A 19,160-nucleotide genomic window follows, 5' to 3' on the forward strand; every position below is an offset into this window, starting at 1 on the left:
TCTAAACACTATTCCACCAAAAACAGACACCAAACCTACAGAGTGGGATAGTGGAGTAAGGGGAGGTCACGATACGACGGGCCTGGCACCTAAACACAAACCCCACAAAGATGACATCTACCAAACTAGCAGGATAGTGGAGTAAGGGGAAGTTACGGTCAGACAAACTCAGCACCTAAACACTATTCCGCAAATAAAACTGATACCAAACCCAGAGAGTGGGATAGTGGAGTAAGGGGAGGCCACGATAAGACGGGCCTGGCACCTAAACACTAAAACGATGACATCTACCAATCCAGAAGCAGACGAGATCATCTACCAAACGATATATTTTATATTAAATAAAGGGAAGAACTTCCCACTAAACCAAATCCATGGCCTAAGGCCAAATGGAAAGATTGCAAAATCATATTCTAAAAAACAGGAATCAGCTTCGGCTCTCCTGTGTCTTGTCTGCGATATCACTTATGTGGAAGCAGACGTTAAACACCAAGAACGAACGAACTAAATTTCATTGTCTACGATATCACCTTAGGTGGAAGTGGACGTAAAACCCCAGAAACCTACCTACCTACCTTCGGGCCAAGAACCTAGGTCGGACAGGCGGCGGGGCCCTGGGGCCCGGCTGACAGTCTTACCTACCCCTACCTACCCAAACAAAGATCGTAACATTTATGGCCAAGCGGACCAGACTGCGCCCGCTCGCCACTCCTTTTCTACCCAAAAACTTTCTCCTCTCCTTTCGATGAGATTTTTAACTTGGGCATTCCCTGCTAATACACTATGTCTCAAATTAAACTGGACCAAGCCTAATCCGTACGGCTTCCTCCATTAAGTTGCTTAGGAAACATCTTTGTCTACGATATCACCTTAGGTGGAAGTGGACGTAAAACACCAGAAACCTACCTACCTACCTACCTACTAAATGTCATTGTGCTTGATAACGATAAGAGGATACTTGTCGAAACGTCGTGCTTTTAGAATAAAACTAGTGATTGTATCCCATAAAAACTGTGTTCTGTTAATCTGAAAATGTTGATTAAAACTAAAAGTGGCGTGGTTTCGATTCCCTACTTGTGCGTGACACGGAGTAGGGTCGATTGACCGAATTCATGGGTTTTCTCCTTGTCGTCCGGTTTCTTCCCACGCTAAAGACCCCTACGCGCAAACTAATTGTTCAAATAACCCCCATTTTATTTCGCCCCCAACCCCTAGCTCATTCTTAACTCTATAATATCGATGAAGTGCGGACTGCTCTATTTAAACTTCTGATATCTAAGAGTTTGAACTAGATAAGAAACGCTTCATATTTATTTTTTTTAATTCACAATTCGCAATATAAACCCCACTTCTTGGGCATTAAAACAAAACAATCCGGGTCGTTATTAAAACAGCACAGTAAATATATCTCTTTAGCTCTCGCGAATAAACAATACCGCATTTTTTCTTTTTGTTTTTCGTGTAATTGCATCTACTTCCTCGGTAAATAGTTTCCATTTTAGTCACTTAATACCCGTTATACAAAAGTAATGAACTTTAGCATGCAGACAAGAATAATAATTACTGCACTTAAAAATACATTATGTAAGATTTAGTTAAAGAGCTGACGAATTTTGCTATAATAGTTCAGATAAGTAAAGATGAATATATTGAAAATTTCAGTCAAAGTACTCGTTTTTGATCGAAGTTGTCATGATTTGAAGTGGTCACAATATCTATAGTCTCGAATCCCTGGTACCATTGTTATTATAATAAACTACTATAATAAACTACTATTTTAAATGGTAGTACTTAAAGATGTATTATGTAAGATTTAAATAAAGAGCTGACCAATTATGTTATAAAAGTTCAAAAATAGATAATGACAGACTTTATGATCTATGATAGGTGTTGTGACGTAATCAATATATCGAAAGCTATATTTTATGCCTTTATGTACTTTATGATCAGTATTATGGTTCAGTACATGAACAAAATTCCTATTTATATAAATCTGCATTAAAGGGCCAATCCCGATAATATTTAGGAGAATAAAACTGTTTAATTTTGCGTTAAATTTAAACCCGTCAACCGTCATCTGGAAATGGAAACCCGTGTCCTAAGGTGTATTATGCGGTGTCTGGATAAAAACTTCAAACAGGTGAGAAACTGGATACAACTGGATACTAACATCTATTAAGGGGCTGATCTTAAAGGGCAATATTGGTGCCAGTCATTTTCACATATGTGATAGAACTAGTTAAACATGTTCCAAAATACTCAACTCTACGTTACCCACCGCCTCCCCTCTCCAACATTGTTTATACAAGTGTTATATAAGAGTTTGTTAATAATAGAAAGGTTTGAACAATATTATATATTTCTATTGGAATCCAATATTGATTGATACTCTGTAATAACCCGTATCAACCCGACAATCAATTTAACTTTAATTACTTATAGTTTATTTATGGTGACGTCAGTATTGGTTCTTATGTTTGTATATGCTGGGGGGGGGGGGCTGAATGGTTAGCACGTGCGCGCTGTATCATAAAGCCTGTCATTGAGTCTACTGGCGTGTTTCTTTTATTCGCAAGGGGGGGCGGCGTGGATTGAAGAATGGTTAGTGCGTGCGCGTTGATTCATAAGGTCTGTCATTGAGTCAACTAGTGTGGTTTCGATTCCCTGTATGTACGTGACAAGGAGTTGGGTCGCCTCGTGGGTTTTCTCCGGGCCCTCCGATCGATTTCCTCCCACTGTTAAATACCCCTGCGAATTATTCCAGTAAAATTGAACCTTGTTAGTCCCGAAATGACCTAGTTTGTATCAAGTGGACGTGAAACCCCATTTATTCGCCGCTGGTTGTTGACATTAGAAGGGAAGAGTCATTTTCCTTAAAATTATTAATCTTTCCCCATTTTCTCTTCTTGATAAATTGTTCTAGAAACACACAGGGCACAATATTATATTGATTACAATTAATCTTAAATAATTTTGGGCAAACAAATCAACAAAAAAATGGACGTGAAAAATCAAGAAAGTAAATATAAATAATTCACACGAAGAAAATATTTAGTGGTCTGAATCCTGATCTGCCATTAATTACTTCCCTTTATGATTTTGGGGGTATTCCATTGAATTCTGCTATATATAGAAGAATCAACAGAGTAATTTGGATTATTGAACTTACTAAAATATACACCAATTATTTAGAAATTGGAAATTTGACTATAGTTAGCTTTAACAAGAACCTCATTTTATTTAGACGATTTTGTTTCCCTGTATTTTACTAAATAATCCCCGCGATCTATTTATAAGTTATATATATTCAGATAAGATGCTGATAGATGTTGCTACCACTTAAAATTCTTATTGTAAGAATGAATAGGGAAGATGTTATCTCGGATACTCTCTCTGATTGGACTAAGTCTATCAGTCGTTTACTTAAACGAAGAATTTACATGCAACGTTAGTCAGTTGACACTAGGCCTAAGTCTATTTTCAATGATGTTAACACTGTTGAAAATCTCAATGCCTTGCATGACAAGTATGTCATTGTTCCGGCTGACAAGGCGTCCAATAACATAGTGTTTATATGTAAACGACATTATTTTGACTGTCTGTTCAAAGAACTTAATTTCGGGAAACCAATCGACAGTGCTACATATAAACGATCAACTCTTAGTAAGGATGAAATTATATCCAATCACAAATCTGTACTCACTTCATTTGGTACTCCGTGTGGAGATACCTATACAGATTTGCCCTTGTTATATTGGATACCTAAACTACATAAAAATCCCTACAAGCAACGTTTTATAGCAGGTTCATCCCGTTGTTCCACAAAACCACTTTCAAAAGTATTGACATCTATACTAACGGCTGTTAAAGAGGGTATTCAAAAATACTGTGACAAAATATACTCTCGTAGTGGTATAAATCAAATGTGGATATTGAAAAATTCCAAAGAATTACTTGATGGTTTGCAATCTAGATCCCTTGCTTCAGTCTCATCTGTTCAAACGTTTGACTTTTCTACTTTGTACACTGAAATTCCCCATAGTAAATTAAAAGCCCGGTTGAAAGACATTATTCACAGTGTCTTTTCGTCTAAATCAGGTACTGCGAGATATCAATATTTAGTTGTAAATTACAATTCCACATATTTCGTTAAGATTCACAGTGATTCCAAAAACAAATTCATGGCCATCAAGATAATTCAGATGTTGGATTTTTTAATTGACAACATCTTTGTTGAATTTGGAGGGGAAATATATCAGCAAGTGGTTGGCATTCCCATGGGCACCAACTGTGATCTGTTTCTCTATTCGTACGAAGCCGATTACATACAGACGCTCGTAAAAACTAATAAAAGATCAGTCAGACTTTTTAATTTCACTTATCGATATATCGATGACGTTTTATCACTTAATAATCCTAAATTTAGTGATTATGTAGAATTCATATATCCTGATGAGCTCGAAATTAAAAACACCACTGACAGTGACAATTACGCTTCCTACTTGGATCTGCATCTCGATTTTGACAATTGCCATAAACTGAGTGTTAAATTGTACGATAAACGTGATGACTTTGACTTTCCGATTGTTAACTTTCCATTTATTAGTAGTAACAAGTATGGCGGTTGTTTTGGGCGTTACCTTTTTTTTTATTTGATTATTTCTGTAGTTTTGTAATCGGAGTTCAGCTTTAACATCAACCCTATAGAAATAAAATGGCGGTTAACGTCCTAGTGTTCTGCTCCAACTGGTTTAAGGAAGACGGGCATACAGTGTGCTATGAGTGAAATTTGACCGGACAGCGGCGCTAGGGCCTACACTTGTATCGAATTTCAACTGCCAAGGGATCTTTTACGTGCACGCCAGTGGGTATGACGGGGGGACGGATCAGCCCTAGACTATGGTGGCTGATTGGTATCATGTCGTGATGTCGTGGTGTCGCCCTTCATAAGGCGACATCACGACATAACCCGACAACACGACATTTTTAACCCGACACTACGACATTTTCACCCGACACCACGACATTAAGAATGTCGTAATGCCGCGTAAAAATGTCGTATTGTCGCGTAAAAATGTTGTGATGTCGGGTTGTCGTGATGTCAGGTTGTCGACTTTATTTATCAATGTTGAAGCGGCCTCGAGATCAAGTCAGCCCTCACTATCTCATCCTTCACTAAGAATACTTACCCTTCACTAACTGCGAATCAAGCTGGCCCTCACTACCAAATTACGGGTCTTAATACGAAATTCCAGATATCATGCTACATATCAGTAGAAAGCACGTTCACTGTTCTTTTCAAATATATAAATAATTTTCTGGCACATTTATATTTACTTGCCTTGAAAAGTGAAAAGGGGGAGGGGAGGGTATTTTAAATAAAAATGCGGGGCTTCATCCAAAATTCCGTATATCTATACTGAAAAGTAAAGTTAATCCTCTCTTGAAATGTTTTTATTATATTCTCGGCGGAATGCATATATACTTTTTTAAATTAAAATTGATACAAGTTTGGTAGCCTTCACTGGCTGAATTAATGTCGTGATGTCGGGTGAAAAATGTTTGGTTTGTCGGGTTGAAGGGCGACACCACAACATCACGACATGATACCAATCAACCACCATACTAGACCACTGTAATGGGTTTGTAAAAGTATTGCACATTTTTTGTAAAATGTCATAAATATAATGCAGAGAATATTTAGGAGATAAACACTTCCTGTTACGTATTTAGAGGGGGTTTATTGTCCATTTAACCATGCTTGAATCATTAGAACACGAGACGCGATAGCGTCGAGTTGTTCTAATGGATAATTCAAGCATGGTTAAATGGACAATAAACACCCGATAAATACGTAACAGGAATGTGTTTATCGATATTGTAGCACAAATATTTGGAGATTTTCTTCGGAACTATTTAGAAAACATTTTTACACCCATTTTAAAAAGTCGTTATTTGGTCACGCGCTTGCGTTCATTTTTCAAAATATTTTCAATAGACGGTCTCTTGCTTACCTGCAAATCTAAAATGTTTGAGTCTCGAGTTGCTGGTAAATGAATTATGAAAGAAAATGTTATTCGGATATCGACAACAACAAAATATTTTTAACATTTGAAGATCTTTAAAAGAACAAGAAATTAATATTTTTATTGCGGTATATCGAGACGAGTGTCAGCGTGATTGAAATAATTCCGCCCTGCTATCCGAGACTAAAGGAGGAGTAACTCTTGGCAACAAAAATGACTTCGCTTCGGGAGTTTCATGTAAGTTTCCAGCATTTATTATTTTGTTTTGCAGACTGTTATCACAATGTTGTAGCTAGTTCTTCTTTTCACAATTGCAGTTCATACTTACATCCTCTAAAATACCGTATAAACCATGACAATGATGTCTAGTCTAAGATGCCAGTGGTTGCTATGTAGCTGTTCTGACGTGTTGTCAACAAATGATAATTTTGGCATGAATGATAATGATTAGGCCTATATTTCAGCTGCTGTATTCGACTCCCTCATTGTATTTTCAAGCGATTCTTTGTGACCAATGACTTATTATTAGGTAGATCATGCTAGTCAGATTTTAAAAGCATGATTTTTTTTATAAAAAATCCAACAGATTAATAAAAATTGGTGAGTGAAGCTATAAGCCTACCAAAAAAGAAAACATAGGCTACTGTCACTGCCTAGTTACGAATATATTTGGATACCTGAAAACGGTTTTAATTAATTTATGACTGATTTTCTACTGTTTTATGTATTTCAGAAATGTGATTTCATAAAAGATGATGTTTGAAAATGGTGTAATAGTCATGTGTGCAGAATTCCTTGAAGATATTTGCCAATAAAGATTGTAGTTCTTATTTGTTTATTTTTATGGAATTTAATGAGATGAACCATAGAACAATTGGTGGGAAGAAAACAAAATATCAGAAATGAAATAAAATGGGGTTTAACGTTCTCCTGTTCTGATCCGATTGAGCTAATAAAGACGGCAGACGTCATGCATTGTGCTATGAGTATGAGAGAAATTTTGTCCAGACAGCGACACTATACAGCCTACTCGTGTATTAAATTTTCCAGGTGTCAAGGGATCTTTTATTAATACATGCGTGCCAATGTGTACATCCGAACGACTGACTATACTGATCCTTGCCAGGCCCTCTGTTACTGACAAGGAGGACCACTCCGGAAAAATCCTGATAAGGGAATCAGCCTCCTGAGGTGCTAAGTCAACAATAATAAATTGTAGCCCATTGGTCAGTTGTCTACAACAATTGTAGAACTCGTGCGCTGATTGATCGGTTGTCTACAGTGACAGTCTAAACAGTCCTATTGTAGACGGCACAGTATTTTAACTCTGTGTAGACGGTGACCGGGTTAGCCAATCGGCGGGATGAGAGTCATGACGTAAGCTGGAAGGGGGATAACTGGAGCTTCAAACATGGCTGCCAAATGGCGAGAAAGTTTTCGGTAAAGCTAGTTTTTATCGAAGAATGAATGGCTCTCAGGAACTATAGCAACGTGGATATCTTTAGTATTCTGTGAAAGTAGGGCTGGTGTTATCGCGTGTTTATCAAAACAGGTTAGTTTCAAGTTAATTTTATCCAGAATTGACGTTTTTGTCTTCGCATTTTTGTCGTCTGCTGTGAAACTAGGCTAGTTCCTTAAGTTTAGGAACTGTCTCTTTTGTTTTTTTTGCTGTGCATACATGGAATGACATTAAAAAGCTGTTTATTGTTAATTTGTATATTTTGTAGGTACGTGTATTATTTATAAGGGCTGAGAAGATGATGTCTATAGTTGCGCGTCCAGTGGCAGTACTGCTGAAGTTACATGTACCGGTAGTTTTTAATCAAAAATGGACTTCAATCTGGTGTATCGAGTCGCATTCTCCTCTTGAATGAAGGGGGGTTGGATGGCAGAATGGTTAGCGTGCGCGCGCTGTATCATAAAGTCTGTCATTGAGTCAACTGCTGTGGTTTCGAATCCCTGGTTGTACATGACAAGGAGTAGGGTCGCCTGTCAAACCTCGTGGGTTTTCTCTGGGTCCTCCGGTTTCCTCCCACTGCTAAAGACCGCTATGGGCAAGCGAACTATTGAAATAAAATTAAACAATATGTTATTCCCGAAATGAGCTAGTTTGTGTCGAGTAGACATTAAACCCCATTTCTCTCTCTCTTGAATGAAAATCTGTGCAAATCGGAGCATGTGGAATTACTTAGTGGTCAGGATATGACTTCGAGTAAAAATAACAGTGACTCATTCTTTTTCAATTAAATTACCCCCGGAATCGTATTTCAGTTGGCTTAGTATTAATTATATTGCGTATTAGATGTACCGTAACAATATGGTAACAAAATTTAAAACTGTAGCAAAAATACATCATTTATGTTAGTTGCGATCAAAATTAAAAGTTGTGTGGGACATACTGTGTTTCTTTTCTTTAATATTATAATATTACATAAAAGTTCTCTTGCAAAATGAAATGAAATGAAACGAAATGGGGATTAACGTCCTACTGTTCTGCTCCTTACCTGGACTAATGAAGACAGGTTTACACCATACAGTGTGCTATGAGAGAAATTTTGCCCGGGCAGCGGTGCTACGGCCTACTCTTATATCGAATTCCAACTGCTAAGGGATCTTTTACGTGCACGCCAATGTGTACACGGGACCTTGGTTTTTCGTCCTATCCGAACGACTAGACAGCTGTCCTTGTCAGGCCTGCATCACTGACAGGGGGAAACCACGCCGGAAAAAGTTCTCTTGTAACCAACTGTAAAGCTCTGACGTAGTTTAATCAATGGGAAGTGTTATCAGGTGTTCAAGAAAGAGTAAACAAGCACAGTAATATTTTAAAGGATTAAATCACAAGCCAAATTAGGAAGAATTCTTTCGACTTCGTTAGATTAGAATGAAAGAAAAAAAAAAGCAAACAACCCTATGACCTTATGGTTACTATATTTAAATGGCACAACGTGATGTTATGGATCGAATCCTGTCGGGTTGGATGTGCCAATTGCTTTTATTATACTTTATCTTCTTGTTTAGACACAAAAGGACAACAGTCAATTTTTCTTTCCAATTTTCACACAAGGTCCATCAAATAATGAGAGAGGAATGGGGTTTAACATCCACTCAACACATATTAGGTCATTTAAGGACTAACATGGTTCAATTTTATTTCAACAAGTTGTAGGGGGTCTAGGGGTCTTTAGCTGTTGGTAGTCCATCAAATAAGTGGTACCAGGTGTTCCAGAGTCTGCCTCGTCCACAAAAGATAAATAAGAGGTATAGTAGAGTTCTTTTAATTTTGGGGGTTGGATGGCTGAATGGTTAGCACGTGCGGGCTGTATCATAAAGTCTGTCATTGAGTCAACTGGCGTGGTTTCGATTCCCCAGTTGTACGTTACTAGGGGTTGGTCATCTGTTCTACCTCGTGGGTTTTCTCCTGGCCCTCCGGCTTCCTCCCACTGCTAAAGACCCCTATGCGCAAGTGAATTAATGATATAAAATTGAACCATATGCTAGTCCCGAAATGACCTAGTTTGTGTTGAGTGGACGTTGAACAATCTCTCTCTCTCTCCCTCTCCCTCTCTCACTGACAGACTTTGTGATACAACGCGCGCCCATGACTAAAGACCCCTACGCATCAGCGAATTATTGAAATAAAATTATATCGGAATATCAGTGAAATACGGACTATTCTATTCAAACGTCTTATATCTGAGAGTTTGAACTAGATAACAAACTCTTTTAATTCCATGTAATCTTATCAAAGCACTTTAAAACGGCCAATATGAAACCCACTCCTTTGGCATTTAAACTCATCGGCAAATAAAACCCTTTTAGCTCTCGAGAAAGAACAATACAACATTTTTACTTTTGTTTTTCGTGTAATTACATCTACTTCATATGGCAGTGAAGGCGAACAGTTTCCACTTTAATCACACAATACCCGATCTACAAAAATAATACACAATAGTATGAAAGCCCAGAAGGTTCATTCCAAATTCCAAATATTCCAAAATTCCAAAATTTCAAATTCCAAATACATGTCTTACCAATAGAATAGAAAATTGGCAGCCCCCCCACCCCCCAATTAAACAAATTAGAATTCAAATAAATTGTAATTTTACACAACTAATTAGTGCTAATGATCCTTATGAGCTAGAAATATTGAAATAAAATGCAACCAAATCTTAGTCCCAAAATGACATTGTTTGCATCGAGTGGACGTTAGAACTCCATTTCTCGGTAATACTACTCAAATGTAAGTCACTAATGTGAAATGTCAGAATGACATTAAATGTACACAACGTGAGTAATAAGAAATGCATTACCAATACAACCAGAGATAATATTAGACGATCAAGGGCTGTTCCAAAATATATAGTAAGAAAAAAATGCATGGGTCATACGCCGGGTGTGGCGACCGGGTTTTAGTGCACGTCCGTTTTCCACGTCTTACAAAAGACCCATGGTACTACACTGACTTGGCCAATGAAGACGACGACATGCCATACAGCGGGCTGTGAAGGTAAGTCTCCCAGGACAGCGTGGTTTCTGCTTACTCTTTAATGTGTACGTCAACGGATAGATAGACAGACTTCAGTATATCATCTAGTACAAAACAAAAGACCAGATGCCGTGGTTATTCTACACTTAAAAAAGCTTTAAAATATTGTAAATGAAGCAAAGATGCTACAACAACATATTCTTTACGTCCTAATTTTAATCAAAATTTTAAACATCAAGTTATTTCACAGGCGCTTGAAGGGATTTAAATTTCTTACTACAACTTATACAAGGCATATCACGCGCTATAAGCTGGTAATCACAAAGCCGCAGCCTTGAAAGTTGAATTTGTAAATACTATCGCTATGACATGATCGAGTCAGTGACATTTGTAAGAATTAAAGAAAGTACATTTAGTGAGTATTGTGAGATAATCGAGAAAGAAATGTCTTCAACGAGTCAAAAGAATACAGCGCGTGATATACGTTGTTGTATATATGGTGGTATGCTAGACAAGATAGTATAAGAAATTTTAATCGTTTCAAATGCATGTGAATTATATTTAACTAACTTTTCAATTTTAAATCCATGACAAATCTTAAATTTTCTGAACCCAATAAGTCACAATCATCTGATATGAACATTAAAATGAGAGATTTTTATTAGGGCAGCTATCGGGTCTTCTATTTTATTTATTAACTATAACCGAATCTCTGAGATCTTTGACAAGTAAACCTTACTTGTCATTCATCCCAGAGACCAGTTTTGTATTTAATTACTAGGCATTTACTGCCCATTTAAAAATGTTATCTGCATATATATAACCTATAAATAGATTAAGGGGATTATTTGTTAAAATACAGAGAAATAAAATCGTCTGAATAAAAATGAGGTTTTAGTTAAATCTAATTATAGTAAAAATTTTCAATTTCTAAGTATTAAGTACATATTTTAGTTAGTACAATAATCCAAATTACACTATTGATTCTTCTATATATAGCAGGATTCAATGGCACACTGCACAAATTATAAAGGGAAGTAATCAATGGCTGATCAGGTTTCAGACCACTAAGTATAATAAAACTAGTTCTACTCTGTTCTTGGTGATAACAGAGAACAGTTTTGATTGACGTTTTAACGGCCTACACTTCTGCACCAACCAGGCTACTGAATACTTACATACGCCACACAGTTAATTATGATTGTCTGGGCAGCGGTGTGTGTGCTTTCTCTTCGTCCAATTCCACTGTCAAGCCAAAAAATACACGGATGAGCCTATTTGGACGGCTAGATACTTTTCCATCATACTAAACTTAGGCTGCCTGTCTACGGGTAGCCCGCTTCAGAACAGACACTAAACTAGTTGTCCTAAATCGACGATTTTAATCGAAAACACTAAGTATTCTTCGATCAGTTTTGAGAAGTATTTATTCTGCTTTGATTTAATAGAACTGAACAGGTTTATCTAATCTTTGAGTGTATGTCAGATGTGAAACGGAAAAGAACCGCATTGCTATTTGTCCTAAATCGACGATTTTAGTCGAAAACACTAAGTATTCTTCGATAATTTTTGAGAAGTATTTATTCTGCTTCCATTTAATAAAATTGAAAAGGTTTATTTAGTCTTTGTGTGTATGCCAGATGTGAAACGGAGTAGAACCGCATTACAAAACAATATACTAATTTTTGTATATGGTGGTCATTCAGGACAGAGATTTATTCTCGAAGTATGAAGTAAGATGGGTCTCTGTGTGTGCAGAATGACTTTTCCATGTCAAACCCTTCGTCCCGCTCCACTGAGGAGGGTCAAACGGGCTGATCGTTTTTGATGTATTAGTTGTGATTTAGATATAGAATTGGCCGCTTTTTGCTAGAATAACTCAAAAATAAATAATAAAAAATGAATAAATTAAAAAAATAGGTAGAAATGGGCGATTTAATAAATTCAAAAGTTAAAGATGCATTATGTACGTTTTAGATCAGATGGGCTGAAAAATCTAAAGAAACTCTCTCGATAAAATCCAGACTTGAACCCGAGACCTCCTGCTTAGTGATTTAGCGCCATATTTAAATGTTTTGACGAAATTAGTCACAGAAAATTCAAATTCGGAATATTGTGCAAAAATAATTACAAATATTTTTATATTGATGTAGCTTTCTATATTTGTAATCGTATTGACTTAGATAATTTCCACCCATGAAGTTAATGATGTAATATGGCAAAGTCTCTTTCTCAACATAGTAATATAATCACAATTCGGTTGGACAGCTGAATAGTTTAATGCTTGCGCAAGTTTTAGACCATAAGGTCTGTCATTGAATCAAATGAAGTGGTTCCGATTGCCAGCGTGTACTCGACAAAGACTGGCTTCGCATGTCCAACCATGTCCCTCTCCCTCTCTCACTGACAGACCTTGTGATACAACGCGCGCCCATGACTAAAGACCCCTACGCATCAGCGAATTATTGAAATAAAATTATATCGGAATATCAGTGAAATACGGACTATTCTATTCAAACGTCTTATATCTGAGAGTTTGAACTAGATAACAAACTCTTTTAATTCCATGTAATCTTATCAAAGCACTTTAAAACGGCCAATATGAAACCCACTCCTTTGGCATTTAAACTCATCGGCAAATAAAACCCTTTTAGCTCTCGAGAAAGAACAATACAACATTTTTACTTTTGTTTTTCGTGTAATTACATCTACTTCATATGGCAGTGAAGGCGAACAGTTTCCACTTTAATCACTTAATACCTGATCTACAAAAATAATACACAATAGTACGAAAGCCCAGAAGGTTCATTCCAAATTCCAAATTCCAAAATTCCAAAATTTCAAATTCCAAATACATGTCTTACCAATAGAATAGAAAATTGGCAGCCCCCCCCCCCCCCCCAATTAAACAAATTAGAATTCAAATAAATTGTAATTTTACACAACTAATTAGTGCTAATGATCCTTATGAGCTAGAAATATTGAAATAAAATGCAACCAAATCTTAGTCCCAAAATGACTTTGTTTGCATCGAGTGGACGTTAGAACTCCATTTCTCGGTAATACTACTCAAATGTAAGTCACTAATGTGAAATGTCAGAATGACATTAAATGTACACAACGTGAGTAATAAGAAATGCATTACCAATACAACCAGAGATAATATTAGACGATCAAGGGCTGTTCCAAAATATATAGTAAGAAAAAAATGCATGGGTCATACGCCGGGTGTGGCGACCGGGTTTTAGTGCACGTCCGTTTTCCACGTCTTACAAAAGACCCATGGTACTACACCGACTTGGCCAATGAAGACGACGACATGCCATACAGCGGGCTGTGAAGGAAAGTCTCCCAGGACAGCGTGGTTTCTGCTTACTCTTTAATGTGTACGTCAACGGATAGATAGACAGACTTCAGTATATCATCTAGTACAAAACAAAAGACCAGATGCCGTGGTTATTCTACACTTAAAAAAGCTTTAAAATATTGTAAATGGAGCAAAGATACTACAACAACATATTCTTTACGTCCTAATTTTAATCAAAATTTTAAACATCAAGTTATTTCACAGGCGCTTGAAGGGATTTAAATTTCTTACTACAACTTATACAAGGCATATCACGCGCTATAAGCTGGTAATCACAAAGCCGCAGCCTTGAAAGTTGAATTTGTAAATACTATCGCTATGACATGATCGAGTCAGTGACATTTGTAAGAATTAAAGAAAGTACATGTAGTGAGTATTGTGAGATAATCGAGAAAGAAATGTCTTCAACGAGTCAAAAGAATACAGCGCGTGATATACGTTGTTGTATATATGGTGGTATGCTAGACAAGATAGTATAAGAAATTTTAATCGTTTCAAATGCATGTGAATTATATTTAACTAACTTTTCAATTTTAAATCCATGACGAATCTTAAATTTTCTGAACCCAACAAGTCACAATCATCTGATATGAACATGAAAATGAGAGATTTTTATTAGGGCAGCTATCGGGTCTTCTATTTTATTTATTAACGATATCCGAATCTCTGAGATCTTTGACAAGTAAACCTTACTTGTCATTCATCCCAGAGACCAGTTTTATATTAAATTGCATAACACTTACTGCCCGCTTAAAAATGTTATCTGCATATATATAACCTATAAATAGATTAAGGGGATTATTTGTTAAAATACAGAGAAATAAAATCGTCTGAATAAAAATGAGGTTTTAGTTAAATCTAATTATAGTAAAAATTTTCAATTTCTAAGTATTAAGTACATATTTTAGTTAGTACAATAATCCAAATTACACTATTGATTCTTCTATATATAGCAGGATTCAATGGCATACTGCACAAATTATAAAGGGAAGTAATCAATGGCTGATCAGGTTTCAGACCACTAAGTATAATAAAACTAGTTCTACTCTGTTCTTGGTGATAACAGAGAACAGTTTTGATTGACGTTTAACGGCCTACACTTCTGCACCAACCAGGCTACTGAATACTTACATACGCCACACAGTTAATTATGATTGTCTGGGCAGCGGTGTGTGTGCTTTCTCTTCGTCCAATTCCACTGTCACGCCAAAAAATACACGGATGAGCCTATTTCGACGGCTAGATACTTTTCCATCATACTAAACTTAGGCTGCCTGTCTACGGGTAGCCCGCTTCAGAACAGACACTAAACTAGTTGTCCTAAATCGACGATTTTAATCGAAAACACTAAGTATTCTTCGATCAGTTTTGAGAAGTATTTATTCTGCTTCCATTTAATAGAACTGAACAGGTTTATCTAATCTTTGAGTGTATGTCAGATGTGAAACGGAAAAGAACCGCATTGCTATTTGTCCTAAATCGACGATTTTAGTCGAAAACACTAAGTATTCTTCGATAATTTTTTAGAAGTATTTATTCTGCTCCCATTTAATAAAATTGAAAAGGTTTATTTAGTCTTTGTGTGTATGCCAGATGTGAAACGGAGTAGAACAGCATTACAAAACAATATACTAATTTTTGTATATGGCGGTCATTCAGGACAGAGATTTATTCTCGAAGTATGAAGTAAGATGGGTCTCTGTGTGTGCAGAATGACTTTTCCATGTCAAACCCTTCGTCCCGCTCCACTGAGGAGGGTCAAACGGGCTGATCGTTTTTGATGTATTAGTTGTGATTTAGATATAGAATTGGCCGCTTTTTGCTAGAATAACTCAAAAATAGATAATAAAAAATGAATAAATTAAAAAATAGGTAGAAATGGGCGATTTAATAAATTCAAAAGTTAAAGATGCATTATGTACGTTTTAGATCAGATGGGCTGAAAAATCTAAAGAAACTCTCTCGATAAAATCCAGACTTGAACCCGAGACCTCCTGCTTAGTGATTTAGCGCCATATTTAAATGTTTTGACGAAATGAGTCACAGAAAATTCAAATTCGGAATATTGTGCAAAAATAATTACAAACATTTTTATATTGATGTAGCTTTCTATATTTGTAATCGTATTGACTTAGATAATTTCCACCCATGAAGTTAATGATGTAATATGGTAAAGTCTCTTTCTCGACATAGTAATATAATCACAATTCGATTGGCCAGCTGAATAGTTTAATGCTTGCGCAAGTTTTAGACCATAAGGTCTGTCATTGAATCAAATGAAGTGGTTCCGATTGCCAGCGTGTACTCGACAAAGACTGGGGTCGCATGTCCAACCATGTGGGTTTTTTTCTTGGGCCTACGGCTTCCTCCCACTGCTAGAGATTCCTATACACTAACAAATTATTGAAATAAAATGGAACCAAATGTTAGTCCCGAAATGAGCTGGTTTGCGTCGAGTGGATATTAAACCCCATCTCTCGCTTATGCAACTCAAATTTAAGTAGCGGAGATATCCAAGACTAATAATGACACAAAGCTATCTTCGGTACTTCCGTTTTCTTTCAAGATCATAATGGGCATCACTTGTTATGGTAGTTTAGGATAGTAGTTCTTATTTGTTTATTTTTATGGAATTTAATGAGATGAACCATAGAACAATTGGTGGGAAGGAAACAAAATATCAGAAATGAAATAAAATGGGGTTTAACGTTCTCCTGTTCTGATCCGATTGGGCTAATGAAGACGGCAGACGTCATGCATTGTGCTGTGAGTATGAGAGAAATTTTGTCCAGACAGCGACACTATACAGCCTACTCGTGTATTAAATTTTCCAGATGTCAAGGGATCTTTTATACATGCATGCCAATGTATACATCCGAACGACTGACTATACTGATCCTTGCCAGGCCCTCCGTTACTGACAAGGAGGACCACTAGTTAGTGTTAGTTGTATTTTACGTCCGCTTCCACCGAGGTGATATCGCAGACAATGACGTGTTATGTGTGCAAGGTGCATTAATTTACAATGTGATTAGTGAGAATTATTAGGATGGTTAGGTTTTCATATATATGTACATAGGACAATAAACAACAGTAGGATAACATGTGCAAAGGACGAAACGGAACAGACATGGACAAAGACGGACATTTTCACAGACATAGACATATTATGTACATATATATATATTTTGGGTCGATTGGGTTGGTCTGGTCGTTCTGTCCGGTAGAATGGCAGGGCGGTGCAACTCTACCTTGGGGCTTTGTTGGTGAGTTTGAGTCCTGGTCCATTCTTCCTTCCATTTGGGTATGTTGTCCGGTATGGTAGCGTTTTTACATCTTTATTTATGTTATTCATTCCTTTTATTGTTGGTTCTCTGAAGGAAGAATCCAGCACCTGAAAAAGAAAGCTAGAGAAAGGAGAGTATCTGATCTTACTGTGATTTTTTGGTTATTTCGTCTAGTAAGGCTTCGTGGGGGGGGGGGGGGCGGGGAATCATTTTAAACTAATAATAAAAATAATAAGTGAGAGTAAAAGAAAATAGAGTGTTAACTGAATTGCAGATAAATAATAAGAATAATAAATAGATATTAATGGTAATAATGAGAATAATAAATTACTCATGAATTATGTTAATGGTAGATTAGTGGTTTTATTATAAATGAAGGGAGGTTTACGCTTCCTTCTAGAGGACATTTTTGCGCTCCATCCTACTGTTGATTAATTGGTTTTATTAGTTGGTAGATTAATGGTTTTATTATAGATGTAGGGAGGTTTACGCTTCCTTCTAGAGGACATTTTTGCGCTCCACCCTACTGTTAATTGATTGGTTTTATTAGTTGGTAGATTAGTGGTTGTATTATAGATGTAGGGAGGTTTACGCTTCCTTCTAGAGGACATTTTTGCGCTCCACCCTACTGTTAATTGATTGGTTTTAGTTGGTTTATTAATTTTATCGGAGTTATATTAGTTGTGTAAGGCGGTTTACGCTTCCTTCTAGAGGACATTTTTGCGCTCCATCCTACTGTTAGTTGGTTTTATTAGTTGATTTATTAATTATATCGGAGTTATATTAGTTGTGTAGGGCGGTTTACGCTTCCTTCTAGAGGACATTTTTGCGCTCCACCCTACTGTTAAATGATTAAATTCATTATTTTATATATATCGGAGTTATATTAGTTATGTAGGGCGGTTTACGCTTCCTTCTAGAGGACATTTTTGCGCTCCACCCTACTGTTAACTGATTAAATTCAGTATTTTATATATATCGGAGTTATATTAGTTGTGTATGGAGGACCACTCCGGAAAAATCCTGATAAGGGAATCAGCCTCCTGAGGTGCTAAGTCAACAATAATAAATTGTAGCCCATTGGTCAGTTGTCTACAACAATTGTAGAACTCGTGCGCTGATTGATCGGTTGTCTACAGTGACAGTCTAAACAGTCCTATTGTAGACGGCACAGTATTTTAACTCTGTGTAGACGGTTACCGGGTTAGCCAATCGGCGGGATGAGAGTCATGACGTAAGCTGGAAGGGGGATAACTGGAGCTTCAAACATGGCTGCCAAATGGCGAGAAGGTTTTCGGTAAAGCTAGTTTTTATCGAAGAATGGCTCTCAGGAACTATAGCAACGTGGATATCTTTAGTATTCTGTGAAAGTAGGGCTGGTATCATCGCGTGTTTATCAAAACAGGTTAGTTTCAAGTTAATTTTATCCAGAATTGACGTTTTTGTCTTCGCATTTTTGTCGTCTGCTGTGAAACTAGGCTAGTTCCTTAAGTTTAGGAACTGTCTCTTTTGGGTTTTTTTGCTGTGCATACATGGAATGACATTAAAAAGCTGTTTATTGTTAATTTGTATATTTTGTAGGTACGTGTATTATTTATAAGGGCTGAGAAGATGATGTCTATAGTTGCGCGTCCAGTGGCAGTACTGCTGAAGTTACATGTACCGGTAGTTTCTAATCAAAAATGGACTTCAATCTGGTGTATCGAGTCGCATTCTCCTCTTGAATGAAGGGGGGTTGGATGGCTGAATGGTTAGCGTGCGCGCGCTGTATCATAAAGTCTGTCATTGAGTCAACTGCCGTGGTTTCGAATCCCTGGTTGTACATGACAAGGAGTAGGGTCGCCTGTCAAACCTCGTGGGTTTTCTCTGGGTCCTCCGGTTTCCTCCCACTGCTAAAGACATCTATGGGCAAGCGAACTATTGAAATAAAATTAAACAATATGTTATTCCCGAAATGAGCTAGTTTGTGTCGAGTAGACATTAAACCCCAT

The sequence above is a fragment of the Patella vulgata genome, chromosome 1 (assembly GCF_932274485.2).
Source record: "Patella vulgata chromosome 1, xgPatVulg1.2, whole genome shotgun sequence".
NCBI classification, from domain to species: domain Eukaryota; kingdom Metazoa; phylum Mollusca; class Gastropoda; family Patellidae; genus Patella; species Patella vulgata.